At 46.5% G+C, this 21,909-nt stretch overlaps 3 non-coding genes across 3 annotated transcripts; all 3 read left to right on the forward strand.

Annotated features, from left to right (window-relative positions):
• Positions 1–9,394: 9,394 nt before the first annotated feature.
• On the forward strand, positions 9,395–9,468 carry TRNAT-AGU (transfer RNA threonine (anticodon AGU)). Its single transcript has one exon. It is a non-coding gene; the product is annotated as a tRNA-Thr (tRNA).
• Positions 9,469–14,657: 5,189 nt separating this feature from the next.
• Positions 14,658–14,731, forward strand: TRNAT-AGU (transfer RNA threonine (anticodon AGU)). The gene has a single exon. It is a non-coding gene; the product is annotated as a tRNA-Thr (tRNA).
• Positions 14,732–18,526: 3,795 nt separating this feature from the next.
• Positions 18,527–18,600, forward strand: TRNAT-AGU (transfer RNA threonine (anticodon AGU)). The gene has a single exon. It is a non-coding gene; the product is annotated as a tRNA-Thr (tRNA).
• The last annotated feature ends 3,309 nt before the right edge of the window (positions 18,601–21,909 follow it).

Raw genomic sequence — 21,909 nt, forward strand, 5'->3', positions numbered from 1 at the left:
CCCTGGTGACCCTCTCCTCCAAGGTGACCCTCTCCTCCACGGTAACCCTCTCCTCCGCGGTGACTCTCTCCTCGGTGGTGACCCTCTCCTCCCCGGTGGCCCTCTCCTCTCTTGCGACCCTCTCCTCCCCGGTGACCCTCTCCTCCCCGGTGACCCTCTCCTCCCCGGTGGCCTTCTCCTCTCCTGCGACCCTCCCCTCCTTGGTGACCCTCTCACTCCGCGGCGACCCTCTCACTTCCCCCCCCCCCGAGCTACCGTCGGTGCATCGGTCCGTGCAAATCCTGATCCAATAAGCGCACAACGGATCGGGGACCGTCGGTTGATCGCCTCCGCATTCATGGCTTCGTGAGAGAGGGGGGGGGGGGGGAGGCGCGGGGTGCACGGCGCTGGAACAGGTGCGAACTCGGCAGGCAGTCACGTGACCCACGTGCCGGGTCAGGTGCGAGCCTGGAAAGCAGTCACGTGACCCATGTAACACGTCTATCCGAATATTCGTGTTCATCTTCTCAAAGCTCATTAAAGAGAGGAGGATCGACTTGTATCTTATAACACAGTTAGTCACTGGTATACTCACAGATAGCCGTGGTTCGCTCGCGTACGAGTACGAGTACGAGTACGAGTGCGCTAACGAGTACGAGCCGCGGCCGTGGCCGGGTCACGTTTGCAACATACGCAGCATGCATCAGTTTACACATCCCGAGGGTGTTTGCTTGGTGACCTCTGCACTCGCGCGTGCGGGCCCGGGAACATTCCGGAGCGGCTAAGACGGCATTGCGGGATCGAGTTCACGGTCGGACGTGCTGAGCGTAACGGGCGGCTCACGTGCCGACATCGCTCTGATGTGATGTGTATAATAACTGTGGCCTGGACAAGCCGACAGGTGTAAATGGCTGGAGAGATTTACGTTAGCTGGGAACAGACAGGCGATGCTGCCGGCATGAAGCGAAGGAGTTTATCAGCAGATGGCAGACTACAACAAGCATGCATACAAAGGGCAAAGAATCAAACGTGAAGTGATAGAGTACAAACACACAGGAAAAGAAAAATCCGAGCCTAGCTTTTGCAACAACGGCCTGGAACAGGCAGTCACAGTGAGCTGGCAGGTAGTCACGTGACCCACGTGCTGGGGCAGGTGCGAACCCGGCAGGAGGTCACGTGAGCCCGGCAAGCAGTCACGCGCGCACTATGAGATTTGCGAACCCAGTCGGTGGTCACGTGGCCGACTGTCTACCTGCACGCGGAGCAACGAATTTGAGCGAATGCAAGATGCATCGAAGCCGTAAAGCTGCTAGTGCACACAAAGCTCATGATAGAAATATTTTCGAGCACTATCTAAGAAACCAACAGCAATACTTCTCCACCTTTCTCAGCACCCAGCATCTCACAAGTTGCAGATCATCTTATCACCTTACAAGGATGTGTTATTTGATGCAGTAGCCCCCTAAACCTCCTCACATCTATCATCTTATCATATCATCTGATAAGACTATGACATTCATGACTCGCAAGCAATGTTTGCCTGCGTACAAAATTCAGAATTCTTGAGGGAAAGACAATTCCGCAAAGCTGTATCAAGTGAGCTTATACCAAATGTGTGTATCAATGACTGCGCAGACCAGCCTCCACAGACGAAATGAATTGCTAATATAATGGCATGCGATGGATTAATTACATGCTGAAATTCTTCAATAGGCTCAAAATGTTGGCAAGATTATAATCAAGTAGCAACTTGTCTTTGCATACCCCTGCAACATAGGTGCTAGCGTTTCTTTTAGTTTACGAGCTTCACTACTTTTATCGCATTAACATCAATAGAAGCCACTGGCACGCACTACCGGTGATCACGCCCATTTCAAGCCCCTGATTCACGCTCTTTTGTCAAATAAGTGTGATCTCACATTTGTACAGCTCGCGGGACTATCAAATTGTAGGTTTTCTCACAATTTCCACACAGATCTTCAGTCACAATACCAAACTTCACCGTGACCTCCCTTCAAAACAAAGTCCCAGCGGAGGTTCATGGTGATGCAGCTCAGGAGGTTTTTCTTGTAAAACACAATTTTTTGTTCAAAATTTAAATTTGTCGTATCATATGTGTGAACTATTTAGAGAAATATATGTCTAAATTTTCTTTAATGTTTCCCAAGTTACATAATGCCTTGCTAACCCAGAAAACCGTGTGAGATTCTTTGCTCCGGTGCACACGGCAGCAACCGAGCTGTCCGTAAGAAATATACGAGTAAATGAAGAAAAAACGCCAGCAGGAGAAAAAAAGACAGATTTATCGTCGCATCTTCTTTTTTAAAACATTCGGGAGAGCGTCATTCTGTTTTCGGTGTACTTTTTGCAGACAGTGGTGTTCTCTTTTATAACTTTGACCCATGGCCTAGATATAAGGAAAATATCCCGTCGACGAGGAGTGCCGCACAACCCGAAAATGGTCACGTCCCAACATTCGCGGCACGCATTCAGCAGCGAAATCTTACAAACAGCTAATCATCTTCCATATCATATGTGCCACATCATCGCTTTTGCGACTGGGTCAGCGGCCATGCTGCTTTTTACCATAAGCAAAAAAAGCCTGTAATATCATGGCGATTGCATGACGTTTCTATGACATCATCATTGTGGAGGTGGTTTTGAAATAATCCCTCAATAAACCTTTTGCCACACTTGGGGGCGTGTAAGTCAGGAACCAGAGGGTTTTGGACCTTAAAAAGGGCATGACCGTGAACTGTATCAAAAGGTCCTCAAGATGGCTGTTTCAGTTCAAAACCCCATGTAAGGGTGAAACATTCCCTTTAAGTTGTAGGTTTCATGTGTAGTACGCGTTAAAAAACCATGCCCATGTCCGGTAGGGGACATTTGAGACCCTTACCGATTTTCCAGCGAGCCGTGAAAACGAAACGACGCAATGCCCGCCAAATCTGCAGTACCATTTTCTTAGGCACGTAACCGAAACCTGTCCCACGGAAGCCATGTCAAACTTCCTCTGAAATCATGAGAGCTTGCACATAATTCCTGCGAAATCGCCCACTACATATTGTAAAACTCCTGGTTTATGGGGCTATGCTCTTTTTCGAGTCATACTTGTCGCAGTTTAGTTTATTGACATTGACATGACATGACATGATCAAATGAAACAACGTCAGCAAATGCTCTCATTTCTATGTATTTAGCTATTGACTCAAATAAGTTCAACCATTATATTTTACTACTGATAGAAGTTTCAGGAATCGACACCTTGACCATCGAGACCTTGTATTAGTTCCTAGTTGCAACTTGATCACACCAAAGCTGTTGCAAAGACGATTTTCAAAGATATAACGATATTGGATTAGAACATATTTTTAAAAGCAAAATTCATTAAAGCTGTCGTACAAATTGCTATTCCTGCTCTATAGAGTACCGTGAGAAACAGGTATATGGAATATTGAATCCTGGCACTATCATGCAAAGCGCCTGTATGCGAGATTTTTTAAGATGCGCAATAAACAGAAAGCATGCACAAAGCTGCAGGGTTGTATGCATTTTATTTATTAAACTTCTGAAAAAAGCACCACGATAGAAGTGTTGGAAGCATTAGACGGTCTTTGACGTGCGCAACGGTGATTAAAAGCATATTAAAATAACAACCATGCCTGAGGATTCAGGGATATTGCAAAACACAACGTTCACTACAATTTAACGCTATTTTTCACGTTTCCGTTTTGCTTAATCTGGCTTTGAACTTGAGGCATTCAACGTGCTCATGAGGCACATGAAGAAGGCATTTAACGTGCTCTTCCAGCATAGGGGAAATATAGCCGAGGGGTCCTTTAGAGTCCCAGTAGCATTGTACTGGCTTTGTAGCAATGCAATCTTTCCGATTTGCGATAACTTCATGATGGTAAAAATTGGGAGTATGTGCCATTTGATAAGAATCTGTGTGAAAAATATAGCTTTCCGCAAGAAGCTTGCTAGGGTAGCGGGGAATGTACCCCCCCCCCCCCCCCTATCCGACGGTAGAGAGGGACACATCCTCCCGCCCCCCCTCCCCCCACGGCGCCCAAGAAGTTTGATCAGCTCCCACTTGACTCCCACTGCCCTGAAAGCCGCCAGGTCACTAACATCAATCCAGATAAAAGGTTAAACACACGGTCTCACCACGCACGTTTGTATTTCTAGCGCTATCCCTCGAGGCTCAATCGCCCTCACATCCATTCTAATAACAATCGCCTTCGCCCTGAATAGTTCAATTCAGGAGAACATTTCCCCACCGCGGAGGCGCGTACGCTGTACCATTCACATGCAAATGTATTCATATCGTCCGGTGCGCCACATTTGTCGCGACCAGCGCGCCACGCGCCGCCCGCGCCGGCGCGTTTTCGGCGCGATTTGCATTGCAAATTTGGTCATGGGTCTGCGGCCCGCGCATGGTCGAAATCGGCGAGATGGGTGCTGACGTGGGAGCGGCGTCCACCGACACGAGGCGAAATCGCCGAAGTCGCCGAACGCGGAACACAGCGGCTAGCGTGCGCCACAAATGCAGATGTCCACACAGTCCACATCGGGTTGTCCGCATTCACATCCGTGTGCCACCTCCACAGTCCGCATCGCGCGACGGCTGCTGTGTCCACAAACAGTCCGCAACAGCAGGTTATTCAGAAGACGTGGGAAATGCCGCGAAAATCTTTTACCGCGAAAGGTCCTGGCTGTGCTGTCACTGGCCGCAGTCACGAATGGGCGAAGATGAGGGCTGAAAAGCGGCGTTTGAAGCGTCGGTGCCATATTATCGTTGGGAGTGTCGCTGTTGCATTATCCAGCTCAGGGTGGTCTCAAGAGTGAAAATACTGAGATCATCTCTACGACATGGACCCCGTTGATACATACATATATTAGGGCCAAGACAAACAGAGGAGGAAAAACATTGGACCCCGCAGCTGAGAACGACTAGTGTCACGAAAATTCGACTGTTTTTACTGCGGTTCAAACGATTCCTTGCGCTACGATATATTTCAGTTCTGTAAATGCTTTTCAGGTGTTTACGCATACACATGGTCGCGTCTCCATGCTTAAAGAATCGTAGCGATTCCAGCCCAGTAGTGCTGGCCGATCACGTGCACCGAAAGGCTACAAAAAACGACTGGATCTCGCTTCCGTCATAACTGGACGCTTCGCTGGTGATAATAATCAGATGGTGCAGGTTTATCTTATGGATTTGTCCTTTCGAATCGTGCGGCTTTAAATGCATTATAAAGCTTTATCCTAGACGTTCTGAGAAAAGGGAAGTAACAAAGGTATTCATCAATTAGATTTTTGTTTAGTGGCTAAGAACAGTGCAGCCAAGTTCGTAGAACAGTGAAGATCCGCACCAACATCGGGTATTTTGCGTATCTGTTGGGAGTTCTTTTTGTCTCACCTGCTCGACTCGTGCATCGATCCCTGCCTGCCCTCGGCCTTGATGCAGCCCGTGAAGTGCGGCGTCAATCCTTTGAGCACCGCGCTCCGAGTTGTATCATTTACATCCCATTCCCCTCCCCATTCCATTCCCCATTCCATACCCCTTCCCATCATCCGCGGCCCTATATCCCGCATCCCTATATCCCCGCATTCCTGTTGCGGGCATACTCTGGCTCACGTTTTTCGTGCAATTTTCACTCGCCGTAGTGGACATGTCAATCGTTACTATTACAGCGCTTCCACTCGGCGTCAGCCCTGGCTGCGGCGCGAGCAATTGTCGGTTGCGTAAATTGCGACCAGAGCAGAGGTCAAAGATGTGGAAACACACCATCTATGATCCATCAGCTTCGAAATATGGGCAAGACATGTTCAGTATGGCACGTGCGCGCTTGACATGCGTGCACGTGGCATGGCGTGCACGCGTCGTATAGCAGGCGCGTTGTATCCGTTTGAATATTTTGCTCCAAGCCACGCACCATTCTTGGGCGATTTTGCAATAACTGGTGCGTGACTTTGGAAGCCATTGGTATCGTTTTGGTTGCATGATCATTTTAAACTGGAGATAATCAGGTTCATTCCCTAAATGTTCATCTGTCGTTCGTCATTTATCTGTCACAAATGTTGAAATGTAAAAAGTTATTTCATGAAGGCGTTGCTCCTATGACGGCATAAGACAAAAGTTTCACAAAGCTCTAGCACCACATAAGGCATTATTAAGTGTGCATAACAGTAAACTTAGTCACAAACATACCCCTAATGTTACTTGGGTACGTGCGTCACACATAGTAAACAGGCGATGATAGACGGCGATAGATACGGAGATAGATAGATGCGGAGATAGATACGGAGATAGATAGATACGGAGATAGATACGGAGATACATAGATAGATATGGATAGATAGAATAAACGTAACGGAGACACTTTCATATTGGACAACTGTAACGGCGGATAAGCCACCTCAGTGTGTGCAGCCGCGCTTTAGCCGGCGCCGTCCCGTTCACGAGCCCCACCGCCCTTCAGATCAACGCTTCAGCCCTTGCATGTCTGTTGAGACGGCTTCAGCGCTACGGTTTATCCACTCAACGTCAAACGCGGCCGCAAATCAAACCGGCCCGGCCATCGGGTCGATGGCGGCCGATCGGCAGGCGCGGTCCGTCCGGACGTGATCCAAGGCAGCCCGGCAGCGACGGCCACCAATCGATAATTTAATCACGCCGGCCCCGTGCGGGCAGCACAAGCACGATCAGCGAATGATACAAGACGCCAGATGAAGCTCGCTGGAATGAGCGTGACCCCAAAATGGTACGCGCGTTATTGCGTCAGGACGTCAGATAGCGCGCAGTTAAAGTGGATCAACCGTAACAGTTAAAACGTCGAATCGTGCTCGTCGATGGATTACTGATTTGTGTTATCTTCCTGTCCCAGGAGCAGCCTTTTGCTCTACCAACAGGCTAGGCCACGAACTTATTTCCGACATTCGTACCTTTACGCTCCCACCAACATTTCTGCATTTCCGTTTCGCTGAGTCCACGACAGGCCAAACATCTACTTAGCCAGGTTTAACTGAGCAGTTCTAGACCGACTCATGACTTTCTAAAGGGCAGGATTTTGCATTCGCTGAATTTATTCTGGCCATTTTTCACGCAAATCCACAAGCAGCCGGCAAACAGGGCCGTTTCTCATGCGCCGCCATTAAAGTCGCACAGTTCAAACCGTCCTGGCGCCGTGCCATATGGCAGCCCGTGGCAATGGCAGCACTCCGCCGCCTGGGCGCGGATTATTTGTCGCCTGCGCGCGGCTCCGATGGAGCTGTGTTGTGTCCGCGGCGGGCCGTGTCGTAACTCAGCGCCAAGTGGGGTATGCGGGCCGTCCGGTTATGATTCGGACGTGTCGTAAATGTGTCGCGGTGCGTGCAGGCCGGTAAATCACAATTAGCGCCGTGAACAGGCGCCGAGGGGGATGCCGCGCAGTTCAGCGGAAACACCGGGCGCCAGGGCGGGTTGCGGTCGAGTGGGGCGCTGGGGGTGGGCCGCGCCACGTGGAGGTCAGTCGGGAAAACTGCCTAAGTTCTTTGAAGGAAAATCTACGCAAATCAGGGCAGCCATGATAACAAATGACTCAGGACTTCGCCCGTTCGTCCGCCTCCGTGACTAATGGCCAAGGATGTGACTGTGAACCAAAGGACATCTATGCGCCAGAACACGTGGATTGCCTTTGACCTGATTGATGTACAAAAGCCAGCTGCCCTGCGGCTAAAAAGGGGTCGATCTGGCTTTAAAGGCTTATGTTGTGCACGGTCTTAACGAAATTGTTTGGATAAAAGAATAGTAGTAGCCCTATTCCTCGGAGAAAATCAGGAAAGTGGAAGTATAGTTGGGTTTAAACCAACTGCATCCCCATTCTCTTGGTTTTTCTCCGAGGAATGAGACTAATGATACTGTCTTATCTATGTGAATAATGTTCCTCGCTAATGCACTAAACAACTTACGATTTGTGGAATTGTGGAATTCTGTCTGGCCATCATCAGGACGCATGCCATGCACTCAGCTATCCGCAAAATGACAGGAGGTAATGTCAGCAGTTCTGGCCACCCGTTTGATACAGGGTTACACAAGCTTACATCAGCTCAGTGTTACTCAGCAAGCAGCGAAGTCAGATGGCGAAACGCTTGGATTGACCGTTGCACAAGTTGTATGAAATACGCATCCCAAGAGTGAGCTATGTAAGCGTTTTAGACGCGTCAAATCAGCATCGACGCCAGCCAAGTGAACTACATGTGCGCTTGAAAACGATATCGCAAGCCCAGGTACATGTCTCGCGTGTGCACGATGTACGTACACCCACGGAAATATGTTTGTTTGTGAGAACAGCGTGACATCCTTGGGACGCGTCTCGAAACATGGTTTGGTGACATCTCATGACCAATTTTCTGTTAACAACACTTGGCGGTGTCACTGCGTCACTTGCAACATGCATAATAATTTGTTTTAGTGTTTCGTCAAAATCACGAAAACAACGGTTCGGCACAGCACTACACATTTTCTTTCTTTGAAGCCCCAGACCTTATTTCTGGACTGGGTGATTTAAGCGCATGGCAGGTAATTCACTGACATATTCTTGGCAGCCTCCGTGACTTTGCGTGGGGATTTTACGATCTCAGTCAAAGTTGTCATGGCAACCAGCGTGGTAAAACGAAAAGGCTGCCTGAGCAGTGACGACATAAAAAGCAGGCTTTTAGTGTGCCTCAAGGTGGGTGGTCTGATTGCACTTCGGCGTTTATGGGTATGAATAACGCCGGTAGAATAGAACATTCATGGCTAACGCAGCGGCCGGGTAAGCCATTTCGCGAGGAGGGCATCGGTGGAAGTTGAGCGTGTGCGTCACTAGGCCACCAAATATGTCGCTGCTATATTGTACCTGGCTTTGTAAACACAGCCTTCCAGCACCCTGAACATTCAAGTGATCAATGTTTCCCAATACCAAAGTACTCTTCGAATAGGGAAGAATTCAGTCATTGGACGACGTTTAGATGGATTATTTTGGTTTTGGCCCCATTCTTGTACATCGCTTCCCTTTGACGTGCTCGAAGCTCTTATATCTCACAAAGGCTATTTGCCAAGTATGGTATTGCAAACATCGTGTAAGATACATAAGGGGCACCTTTGCATGGCACATGATACGTAAAAAGGACATAAACAAGTACATATAATGACCATAAAAGGTTGCATACCACATCTCAAACTGCTTGAACACACGGCCGCGAAGCTCGGCTGACGTGGTTATACTGTGCCGCATAGCACTCCTGCTCTGCGGTACAGACACCCATGGCGTTAGTAGCCTGTCTTCACGTATTTCTGTGGCCAGCGGGTGGTGGCGACATACCAAAACCAGTTCGAGCGGCAATTGCATCAGCGGTTTTCTTCTCAGCAGCGTTTAAAATGGTGATCGTCGGCGCCATGGCTTAGTTGGTTAAAGCGCCTGTCTAGTAAACAGGAGATCCCGAGTTCGAATCTCGGTGGTGCCTTTTTTCGCTTCTATCTGGGTACTCATATAAGCAATCGACACTTTCTTAGTGTGCCCTGTGGTGTGTTCGATGTGGTTTGGGTTTTTATTCCGATTATATCCGATAGATCCGATAATTAAATTTATTTTCTTATAGGAAATCCGGTTTCTGCGACGGGATTGAAAGACTTACTGATGAAAGCCTTATCGATTGAAATCTTGCGATGTTTGCCTGATGCTGGTAGGGACCATGTATGTGATGAGAAGAATGGCAGGTACTAGCGAACATCCAACAATGTCAAAACAAGTTGCCATTTGCATAGGCGATTTTTTTCTCGGTGACGTTTTTGAGGAACGGCCAGCGGCGCCATGGCTTAGTCGGTCCAATGCCTCTACGCGTCTTCGCACCATTAACCTGAATGACGTCATCGAGGGCATTTTCATTATCTTTAAAAACTTATAGATAAGACAGTACTTTTAGCCTTATTGTTCCCAGAGAAATCAAGAGATATGAGAGATATATGCATTGATATTTTTGGTAAATGTCATTATCCAAACGGATATGAGTGGGAAATTCATAATTCAGAATTGCCTGCCGATCACTTTTTTCTTTTTTTTGACAGCAAGCCACGGTTTCTACAAGTGACCAAAATTCACGGGGTTTAACAAGGAGCAATGGGCAACGATCGATACGATACAGTATCTATCCAACTAAGGATTAAAATGCGTGGAGAATACGTATACCCCAAACGAATTCATGTAACTATGTAACACGCATCATGCACCATTCGTACATGCAAGTGATTTCAAGCACACAAGCATCACGCATCACACACCGCTTAGACGTGCAAACGTTTTCAATTAGGCAGGCATCGTGCATCACGCATCAGGCATCACTTATACATGAAACGGGTTTCAAGCTTGCACGCATCACGCATAAAGTCACTTATCGCATTCGCATAATCGGCCATGATGAGCCCTGTTTTTTTAGTTCCGGTCGCCGACTTCTTATAAGAAATGATCCACTAATTGTCCAGTCTGGATGGTCCAGTGCACTGCACATGGCTTTGAGTTCTGAAAGTGGCATGAGGTCTGTACTAGAGATGCAACTTTTCAGCCCACCAACCCGCCAATTTCTGACCCGCAAAAAGCAGCGAACTTTGGACCGGGTTATATCTGCTGTGCAGTGAAAAATTTCAGCACGCAGAACATGTTTTTTTTTTGCCATTCCTCCTTGAAATCGGCAATCATTTTTCCCGCTGAAGGATCTTGTATTTTTTCTTTTTTTGCATCATGCAGCGTGTTGTAGATATAGTGCAATCTTTGCCTCGGAAAGGAGCAGTAGCGACGGAACATCTGTGTAGAATGGGGTGGGGGTGGAATGCGGCGGGCTGGCGAGTTCTTTCTTTCTTTCTTCGCCCCTTTCCATGTACTGTCAAAGAGTTAATGTTAAATGTTCCCAAAGTCTAGGCAGCCGCCCCTGCTACCGCTCATAGTTGACGGGCGGTTTGTATGTTTGAAATAACGTGTCATTAACATTTGAAAACATGTATTTTTGTCATTTCTCTAAGTTAAATACTATGAGATAGATTACTTCTACGAACTGTGGCAATCACTGGAAAAGTTAGCTTGTACTCAAGGTCATATAATTATCATGACAGTACTTGATGGCCACTTAAACTTGACTAGTCTGGACTGCCATCATGACGTATGGTTATGGGGAGGGGGATTAGGTGGCACTGGCCTCCACTTTTTGAGAATATTCAACACTGCGGCCACGGCTACGGCTAATGCATGGGAGGAACCAACGGCAAAAAAATGACATGGCAATTCATGATCCAACTATGGTGCCAATGTTTTTGTTAGCACAACACCCTGCAGGCTAGATTAATCACGATATGTCTTCAAGCTCAGCCCAGCCTCAGTGCTTGTCACTTCAGCAGGACACGTAGATTTCCGGGAAGTTTCACTCGGATTGAATTCTCCTTTTCACGCTCCACAAGCAATGCATTTCAGCAGCTTGCATTTCAACACCACACGACTGGTTGGTGCTATGGTAGCCTAATTCAAAATTACACATAACGATGTTTGAACACCTATCCCCAATCTGTGTCAGTTTACTAGGTGTTATGGATTTTCAGTCAGACGCGTACGTTTCAGATTTCCGTAAGTTTCACTTTAACACTACGCGTTGGGAATATCCCCAAATCATTGAATCGGGCCCTCGGTGTTACTGATAGCTTCATTTATACCACCACCAATATCGGTGCATAGCATCTTCTCAATGCACTGCATTGCATACATAAGTGCCTTGTTCCCATCATTATTGATATAATAATTCAAATGTTCCCAGTAACGTTTGATTTTCTGTCAGGAACTATCTACAGTCATAAGATAAATAATGTGGGCCGGGAAAGTACTCAATGGAAGGAGGCCTGGGTAGGACTCTCGTGCACAAACTGGATATTAAATAAATATGCGTGCCGAAAACGCTTCGCACTGCTTGGGCCTCTAAGAGCAGTACGTCAGGGTAACTAAATATCGGCAGCTCACGCCGTGCGTTTTTCACCGTGGGAGCTCCTCTCACCCAATAGGCATTTTATCACCGGGACGCGAGCACGTCCACCTGACATTCGGCGACTGAAGAGGCGAATGGTGCAGATGCGGGCCCGGCACCAGCCGTCTCACTGGCACTAACTGTCTAACTGGCACTAACCGTCTAACTGGCACTAACCGTCTAACTGGTGCTAAGTGTCTAACTGGCACTCACTGTCTAACTGGCACTCACTGTCTAACTGGCACTAACTGTCTAACTCGCACTAGCCGTCTAACTGGCGCTAACTGTTTAACTGGCACTAACTGTCTAACTGGCACTAACCGTTTAACTGACACTAACCGTCTAGCTGGCACAAACCGTCTTTACTGGCGCCGGGGATCGCTCGTCCACTGCGCGTGTTCCATCTCCTGTGGAAAACTCGTAACCTGCAGCACGTTCAGACCTAGGGCATCTCTAGCCAGCAGGAGCTCAGTGACTCAACTTAGCAGCCAGCATCACTGATCAAGGGTCGGTGGAAGGACTGGATCTTGTCGCCGAGGCTGTCGCACTACGCTCCATCAGCTGGAAAGCCCACGCATTCGTCCAGCATGTCAAGAATGTCCCCTGCCCTCAAGCAGCACACTGGCAAGGCGAATGCATGGCTTCGAGTTCGGTGCCAGCATCATCCACGGGGAACTCGGAATGCTGAAGCCGACAGCGGAGACAGTGAACCCGCTGGGGTGCATCTCCTGCCTCTGCTTTAAGGACAACACATTGTACAGTCGGCAGTTGCGTGGCTTAAGCCTCTAAGCAAAATATAAATGTTGTTGTCGTTTGATGCGCAGCATTGAATATGAATGGCCAGCTATTGTCATGTCTTCGTCCAGCGGTTCAGCTCAGCTCGGTCAGACAGAGACGTGTAGCGATGCTACGATCTGTATTGGACAGAGTCCAGAGGCGTACCGCCCCTGCTATCCCAGGCAGGCACGTCATTACATTCAGTTCGGATGAACAACCACTCATAAGTCAGCTCACACTGGGCTAGCACACACGCACCTATCACGCGTCCCGTACGGCCCGCCACGGGACGGTGGTCAGCGCCCGGGGCGGTAGGTCGCATTCCACCGCGCGGCCAAGGTCGCGCCGCGACACGGCAGGGACGGCAGACTAGATTTGTTTTCGGCCTTAAGCAACCCTTATCCGGTATTGGCCGGACAAAGGCGAAGCAAACTAACGGTATATTATTTTTTGTTCGCTTCATAAAATTAGCACTGGTTAGGGCCCAGATCTGGTAAATCGCTAGGCCCAACAGCGCATCGACTGGGCTGTTCTTATCAGGTGAAGCCGCAATGATGCGCCGGCCGGTTTGGATCAAGAGCCTCGGCCGTGGAGATTGTGGTTACTTAGCTTGTCGCGCTGTTATACCTGGCCGCTCCTTAGATGTGTATTGGCAAGCAAGGTGAGAGATAAGCGCACAGTCGCTTCGCTATGCAGCACCAGGCTACTCCGATAGCCGACCATTTTGTCCCGTCGGTTGATCTGACCGACCGGGGTTCTATCTAAATTCACACTGCGGCCTGGAAGTTCGATGGATTCTATCTCTTCAATTTCGATGTGCCCGGCATCAAGCGGAAGATTATTCAGGTTGTCTTGAAGGCCGAGGAAATGACCATTTTTTCTCCAGAAGCTGAACTCCTACAGCACATCGGGTCAAAGCGGATATACATAGTACGCCACGAATTTTCGACTTTCGAGACATGACCAATGGTGTCAGTAGCTTCACCGGTAGCATGCTGGGTCCATAGCTGAAGTGTTTTGCGTTCGAAGTCAGGGGTTGTAGCACATGTATATGATCTATGATTAATTCACATTTAAGACACGTTCTCTAGTGTGGCACTTGCGCCTCGTTTCAGTTCGCTACGTTCAGTTACCGGTCGCCACATGCGTAGTATAAACTAAAAATTTAGCCTGCATTGCACATCTGGTGTATTTCTAGTCATACTCTGGATGTTGCGCACTGAACTTTAAATGAACAAATGATGAGTGGATTGGCGCAAAAACGAAACGCCTAAATTTGAATTTCTCTCCTTAAATTGGCCAGTAGGGACCATGTATGCAACCAAAAAGCAGATGCCGGCAAACCTTGAAGTTTGTCGAAACAGCCCCGCTAGCTACATCATCCTGATAACGTGCTAGGGAAATCTTCGCGGGCGCCATGGTCAACGTAGTTGAAGACTATGTCAAGAAAGCAGAAGGTCCCGAGTTCGGATCTCGGTGTTGTCTATTTTCAACGTTATCCGGTAACACAAAAGAGCAATCAACACCACTGACGTGGTCACCTAGCTGTAGTTTTGGGTATTTGTTTCGAATATGCAATACATGTTCTTCTAGAACGTATGGTTTCCATCATGGATGTAAGGTTTATTAACACGTCTGGCCCTACTGGCCTTGTTAACGGTAATCCCCGGAGAAGAGGTACAACGTTCTTCAAAAAAGACCAATTTAATTCAGCCAGTCTCTACCGGCCCAAACGGACTGGTAGGAGGCAGGTGTGTGGCAAAAAAAAATGCAGACACTGGCAGACAAGCTCAAATGATGATGTGAAAATGTCAAAACAGGGTCACCACTTCAAAAAGTGATTTTCTTCCCGGTCACGTGCCCGTGAGTCATATGTCGGCGCCATGGCTTAGTTGGTTAAAGCGCCTGTCTAGTAAACAGGAGATCCCGAGTTCGAATCTCGGTGGTGCCTCTTTTCAGTAATGTCTGAGCACCAACACGCTACAAGCATCCATCACACATGCATTATGTGCATGCCCACTGTGGTCTTGGATGTTGATTTCCAAAATGCAATGATTGTGTTACGTCAGTTCTAATTTCAACGAGATCCGTCTTTTGCGTCTCGCCCAGATACCCCACTGCTTGGCACGGCTTGCCCTCCCTCCCCCCCCCCCCCCCTCTCCCTCCAAACACATTTAATCCGGCAAGAAACCGAGGACTTTTGTTCGGGCAGTTGGACAAACTTTGTGGGATCATGCAGGGTAAGAATTTTAAAAAATTGGCTAGCACTGAAATTATGTGTTCCATATATGTGCAGATATTGATGCAAGCATCAGACATCATGAAACAAACTCACTGGGTATACTTTGTTCATTGGTACACTTAACAAGATATACTTTATTTATTATAATACATTACACAATACGATTTGTACATTGGCGTGCTTTTAAAGGGAGTGTTCCATATTTATTTGCGGTTTTAAACTAAAGGAGACATATTTAACATCTTTTGGTGCTGTTTACAATCCTGCCCTTCTTAAGACCTGAGCCCGTCTGGTTTCTGAGCTACACGCCGGCGAAGGTGGGGAAAGGTGTATCCGGGAAAACATTGGAAAGACACCTTGGCATTCATGGCGTCATAATAGCGTCATTCAAATCCTGGGATTCCATAAGCGACGCGGCGATCAAGGCCAAGAAAGGTATGATTGTCGAGGCGTACATATCTGGCGTTCATGAGCGCGGTTTCCAGATATAAGGGCCGTCAGTTGGCTTCCAATCAATGTCGTGCAAGTTACGATTATGTCATTAAATTAAGACGCATTGAAAACATATTTACTGAGCAGAGAGTGTCTAGAGCAGTCTTTTGTACTGAAATGTCACACCGATAGTTACAAGCAAGCTTGTTCCATCATATCTGATGCTTGCTTCAACGTTGTCAGATGTAAAACATTCCTTTTAAGTATATCAATTTATCTCAATTTTGAGATTGGTATGCATGCTCTACACAAAACGATCACTTTTCAAAGAAAATATGTTCATCAATACATCATCGCTTACGCGCGTCATGGAACGTTCATGTGACATCAGAGAGGCAGCAAAACTGGCCGTGTCAAATTGCCACCCTAGCAGACGGGCCGACTCACATGTACTGCTTCAACTTCCCGAGAGGTGTCGTGGTAATGAGTATGACATTTGCATATACCAAATGCCGTGCACGTGTGCTATGGCCTTTTCTTCTGGTGTCCTTGCATATTCTTCTGTGATTTCATAATGTCTTCTTACATTCACATCCTCGGTCATGGCGCTGCACTTAACTTATTCCATTGCAAGTGTTATTGCCGTTATGAGTAATACTACCGGCCAACTTCCTAAGCTAGCACAAAGCGTGATTCGTGCTTGAAAATTGAAATGAAAGCATAACACTGCTTGCGAGCCAAATGAACTCCGTTGGTTACAACAATCGTGCTCACGTACGCCAGACACGAAAAAATCTACGGATATATTTGTATTTGCTTTGATGGCCGTGTGGCCATTGAAGTGATAGCATGTGAATGACGTTTCTTTATTGGCATGCTTTCGTAATTGCCATTGAAAAAGTTTGCATGGCATCGCAGGTGTCTGGCTCAGAACCTGGAGGGTTTAAGTCCTAAAAGAAATGCTTCACGTTTACAGATATTGAAGCAACGGTCGAATATTATGAAACAAGCTCTGTCATGGCTATTGGCATACTTTTCAGTGGAAAAACAGCTCTAGACAACAACTGATCACGTTATAAAACTTTGTACGGCGGTACTCACTTCTACCTCTTCAATCTTCCGAGAGGTGACCCGCTCCGGTCTAGATGTGTGCTGAATCAAATATTGTTGCGTTAAATGATGGTGTTTTGGCCCTCTCTTCATGGTGTTCTTGCATATTCATTGGTTAGTGTAAAGTACTTACTTGTATTCGCATGCCGGGTACTGCGGTATTCTGAAATTATTCGGTTACAGGTCTTATTTCCGCAATAACTATGAAGAACCAATGACTTCTGGCAAAATGCATCAGAGCATATAATATTGCAAAGTTTGCACAACATTGACTGAGAGTCAATTGAAGGCCGTTGAATCTGGAAATCACGGTAACGACCGCCAGACATGTATAATTCGGCGAGCATATTCTTTTTGGTCTTGAATATTGCGTGACCAAGGAGTGACACAATTTAGACGACGTTTCTATGAAGTCATGCATGCCTGAAAGACCTTGAAATAGTCTGCACGAAAAGTCTGCGTATTTTTGCGGGCATGTAGCTCGAAAACGAAAGAGTTTCAGGTCATAAGAAGGATAAGGCTGTGAACTGCGCAGAATGATCTTCCACTTGGCTATTTCAGTTAACAACATCATAGAAACGCGGAGCACTCTAATGAAATGACTGGGAGTCCGTGTTACTTACATTACCTAACCTCGCCCATGAGCTAATCTAGCCCGCAAATGCTGGCGTATCACAAGCGCAGCTTTTGTAGATATCCGTAAAGTGGCAAGGTAGTGTTTATCTTTGTCTGCGTATTTCATATTTACAAAGTGTCGAATTTACGATCGCAAAACAAGTGCTGTTAAGCATGTTACTTTTCACTCTTACTGCCATTGTCGTTTCTTCAGCGTACATGTCTCATGACGATTTGGGTACTGATTTATTCTCCTATCTCTTTTGATATCCCTACACAGGTTTGTGTCAGGAATTTTCGACGAATGTACGACACCAATCAAAACCTTCATATAGGTCGGGAAGTTGCAGTTGGCAGGCTTTATAAACAGCTGCGTCCATAAGCACACAGGCCTGCTCTTCTACGTGTTAGTGTTCGTTGTAACATGGTGTTACGTTTAACAATCTCTCACTTTTTTGTGTCATTCCTTAACCTAAATGAGGCCACGTAAGTGGCACGAACGGCATTCTTGGGTATTTTCATACATTGCTTCATAAGCAGCTCGGTGCATAAAATTTAATGCGGTATTTATTGCGGACTGTTGAATGGTGCAGACACTTAAGGACACAAGAAAGACACAAGAAAAATTCAGGCTCGTCCATGACACCATGGACGAGTCTGAATTTGTACGCAAGATTCCAGAAATGGTTATAGTATTGACATTTTGACTATTGTGGCGCCTTCGTCTTCTGTGAGGTAGAAAGAAGGAAAACGCTCAGTTCTAGTGGCATTATCGGATTAAGAATGCCTGCAGCTTCGTAGGCTTGTGTGACGTTTTTTCTCGTGTACAGTGCAGTGATCTGAAGAGGGATTCCGGCGCTTTGAAATGTCCAACATCTGCTTCCTCATGGTCAGTGCAAAATCACTTGAGGCGGGTAATTTTAGGACTGTCATTTGGCGTACTGAGATGCGGTAGTAGTGTGCGATGTCTGGCGCGTTTTGCTCACAGATGCAATTAATATCCCACCCTTTTCCTTTTCCTGTGTAGTTGCAAACTGACATCAGTTTTCAATAGCATCTTGCTACTATAGAAATTGTGTAGTCTTGGTGCTTTTATTATAACCGACTAAGCCCGACGACAAGCATAGCACAAGCGAGGTTCTGAATAAAATGACACTGATAACCCGCTTTGAAGTGCTGGATTAAAGTGCCGCCGGATTGAAAGCCGGATTGAAGTGCTGGATACTGCCTGGCAGGACCTACTTGTGGCCAAGCCGACAGATAAGGGAAAACAGCTGTATGTATAAAACAGGTTGTGAGTCACAGGCACGATTTTCTTCTCAGTCACGTGTCAAAACTTATCTCGTCGGCGCCATGGCTTAGTTGGTTAAAGCGCCTGTCTAGTAAACAGGAGATCCCGAGTTCGAATCTCGGTGGTGCCTTTTTCATTACCTCTGCAGAGACCTTCATTACCTTCATTACCTCCTACCTTTCATTACCTCCAAGATGTCTTCCGAGAACCGGTTCCCGGTTTCTGGATCCGGAACCAAAAAGAAGCCAGGAACTAGTCTGGTATTAGGCCGAAAGGTCCAGCAGGCACGGGGTTGCCTCATATCAGGTCGGAAGATCCCGCAAGAGCCAGGATCTAGCCTCATGTTATGCAGAAAGGTCCAGCAAGAGCCAAATATAAATGCAAGAGACAAGAGACAAAATATAGATGCAAGATAGCAAGAGACAATAAACCGAAAGATGCAACAAGAACCAAGATTCTGTCTGGTAGTAAGACATGAGCACCATCAAGAACCAATATTCACCCTGGAATTATCCCGAAAGAACAATCGAGAACCAAGATCCAGCCTAATGTTATGCTAAAAGATGATATAAAATTATAATAAAGAAAGCAAGAACTAATATACAGCTCAGGATTAAGCTGAGATTCAGAAAGAATTTGTCTCTAGTCGGGAGTGATGCAAATGTAAGCAGCAAGAACCAGAATATTACCTTAAACTAATGGCAGCCTTGATTTTCGAAGTGCATTAAGGTGCTCTCTGTGCACAATTTTTCAAAATAGTTTGGGAGGCTGAGCAGGGAAAAAAGCTAAACTTACCTCCACATTTTGCTCTTAGATTTTGAAGGGCTGAAATGACCCTGCAATGAAAACCTACACCCTGGTGTTCCTTCATTTAATACAGATGAATTGAAACAAAAGTACATACACAATTTCAAAAGGTTTCCCAAATTTCAGTGATTTGATGCAACCCTGCCACAATGACATGTTACAAACATCTGCTTCACTGTGCATATTGTAATATGGAGAATGTAGCTATGTGAATTTGACCATCTTATTTTTTCTGCATGAATGTGGTCATGCGAGTCTGGTTTGCGAAATGTCCGCAGAAATAGAAAATTGCTGCTTCGCCAAAATAACCCTAGATTCACTGAGTTTACTATTTCTTTGCCTTACATCGTGCCTGTCAGCAAGTCCTTTCTTGCAACTCACTGGCATAGAAACTCCTTTCTAACCCAATAAGCCCTTGGCAGACCCAAATAGAGGTGACCGTAAGCTATGATGACAACATATTGGCAACAAGACCAGAGAGCACGTGACATGGCGCAAACAAGTAACGGAGGTACAACCTTGAAGCTTACGCCCAGCTTAAACTGATTTATTCCACCATTCGTTTCTTTGTATTCGTTTTGGCAAAGGTAAGAGAAATTAGGTAGCATCAAACCGTGAAAAACCAGACTCCGCTGGAGGAACCTAATCACCTGGCGATTTTCTAACAACCTAGTTGTTGAAGATAACTATTACACAGATAACTATATTCATGGAAACTGTAATTACCAGAATTCATCTGCAAAAATCAAGCATGATGACCTGCAATGGAAATGAGCTTACCATTGTTTTACAGTCTTCCGAGGCTGCGTAGGTTCGTAGACGTTGGGTGGAAGACCGGGTATCATCTTACCAGACCGCACTAGCCGTAGCACTCTGGTTGTGCCAGTGTCGGATTTCTGATCTGTATCTCATCCATCTCATATGTTATCCGACCGTGGGTTCTGACCGCATCTTGTTTCGAAATAAAAAAGAAGGACGCCAGTTCACAGAAATTCGCAAGCATGACAGGCTCAAGAAAGACATAAGGAATGCTCATGCTCTTCTTGAGCCTGTTTTAATCTGTCCTAATCTATCTTGAGCCTGTCCTAATCTGTCCAAGCCATGCTCATTAAGCATGGCTTGGACATATTATATAGAGCTATTATCAATTTTTCAAACGTCGGGATTCTCAGCCCCTTTTGGCCCTCTCATTTGCCACACCTCCGTTGAGGAAGATACGAAGTTTTTTCAAAGAAAAGAGTACTGCCACTCTGGCAGCTGCAACTTTTGTGGCATTTTAGGGAGCCCTGTTGGTTGGACAGCATTAACAAGCGGTCGGGTAGGAGCGGGGATAGATCTGACCCCGAAGGTTTTTCCATAATGGGCTCCGAACAACGCGGCGTAGCCGCATCAAGTTTTACATAGCTATATACAATTAAATAGCGGCACGTTTATATTCGAACAAGATAGATGTAGATTGTGCGGTCACTACCCTAAGGCAGGTCAAAGTCGGGCCATGGGTTCAGCAAGGACAATTTCTAAGAAATCACTCGATCTGATGCAACAACGGAGTGTTAGGCGAAGTCATACATCTCTGAAATCGTTCCTTAGGCAACACAGCAACTGCATGAACAAATTACATTGACCAAGGGTCAGCTATGAAGATCAGACCGAGGTCCAAACTAATCTGATTTTTTTACGTGGAGCTTGCTAATTGGGATAGTTTCTGGTGCTCATTTTGAGATTGTTGATAACAAGCACCACATTTTGCATTTTCAATGGGCTTCTAAAGGTCAGCATAGGTCACTGTCATAAATTCATCCCGGTCAACATTTTGCCTTCAGGAACACACCGCCTAGTGCAAATTCTTAACGCTTATTCAACTACAACACTTAAAGCAGTCTTGTATAATTTTGGTTACCATGACCTGCGAAGGTTCAAGCAAGGTCGCTGACCTGAAATGAGCTCCAGTGATCTTTTGCTTAGAAGAGGTAAGGACATTACTTAGACACCCCAAATTTTGACGGAAGTGAGTTCACGTGCAGGCCAACACACTCCGTGAATTTCGTGTCTCCAGCTCTCTTAGTTTTTGAGATCTCTGGAGTGGGTCAAATTGCCCCCCTCCCCCACTCGAGAGAATGGTATTCAACCGGCCACTCGGGCGCGCCCTAACTGTTTTACTACAAATATGTGGATTATTCAGGTGGTAGTTTCAGTTGTTAAGAATTCACTTCTAAGTTGTAGGCAATGATTTTCAATTTACAGTAAAGCTGTATTGGTTATAATGGTGATATGAGGACATGCTGTTTGACTTGCCTGTGGTGTGTGACTTTCATTGCAATGTGAAAGTTGATTGTTAGCAATTTTAATTACCTGATTTGCGTGTGATAGATTTAGCTGTCAGGCATTCGCTGCTAAGCTACAGGCAATGATCTTCAACTAGCAGTTAAGATTTGTTCGTTCCAGTGGTGGTTTCAGGGTATGCTGATTGCTTTAGTTGCCTGTGGTGGGTGACTTTTCCGTGGTGTGAGAGCAGATTTGGGGGTTATCCTGTATAGCAGTTTCAGCTATCAGGCGTTTACATGTAACCTGCAGGCAAATGGTCTATAGCTAGCAGCTGGGCTTTGTTAATTGCATTGGTGGTATCATAACA

This window comes from Pollicipes pollicipes, unplaced genomic scaffold (genome assembly GCF_011947565.3).
Source record: "Pollicipes pollicipes isolate AB1234 unplaced genomic scaffold, Ppol_2.1 Scaffold_7262;HRSCAF=8765_pilon_pilon_pilon, whole genome shotgun sequence".
Taxonomy (NCBI): domain Eukaryota; kingdom Metazoa; phylum Arthropoda; class Thecostraca; order Pollicipedomorpha; family Pollicipedidae; genus Pollicipes; species Pollicipes pollicipes.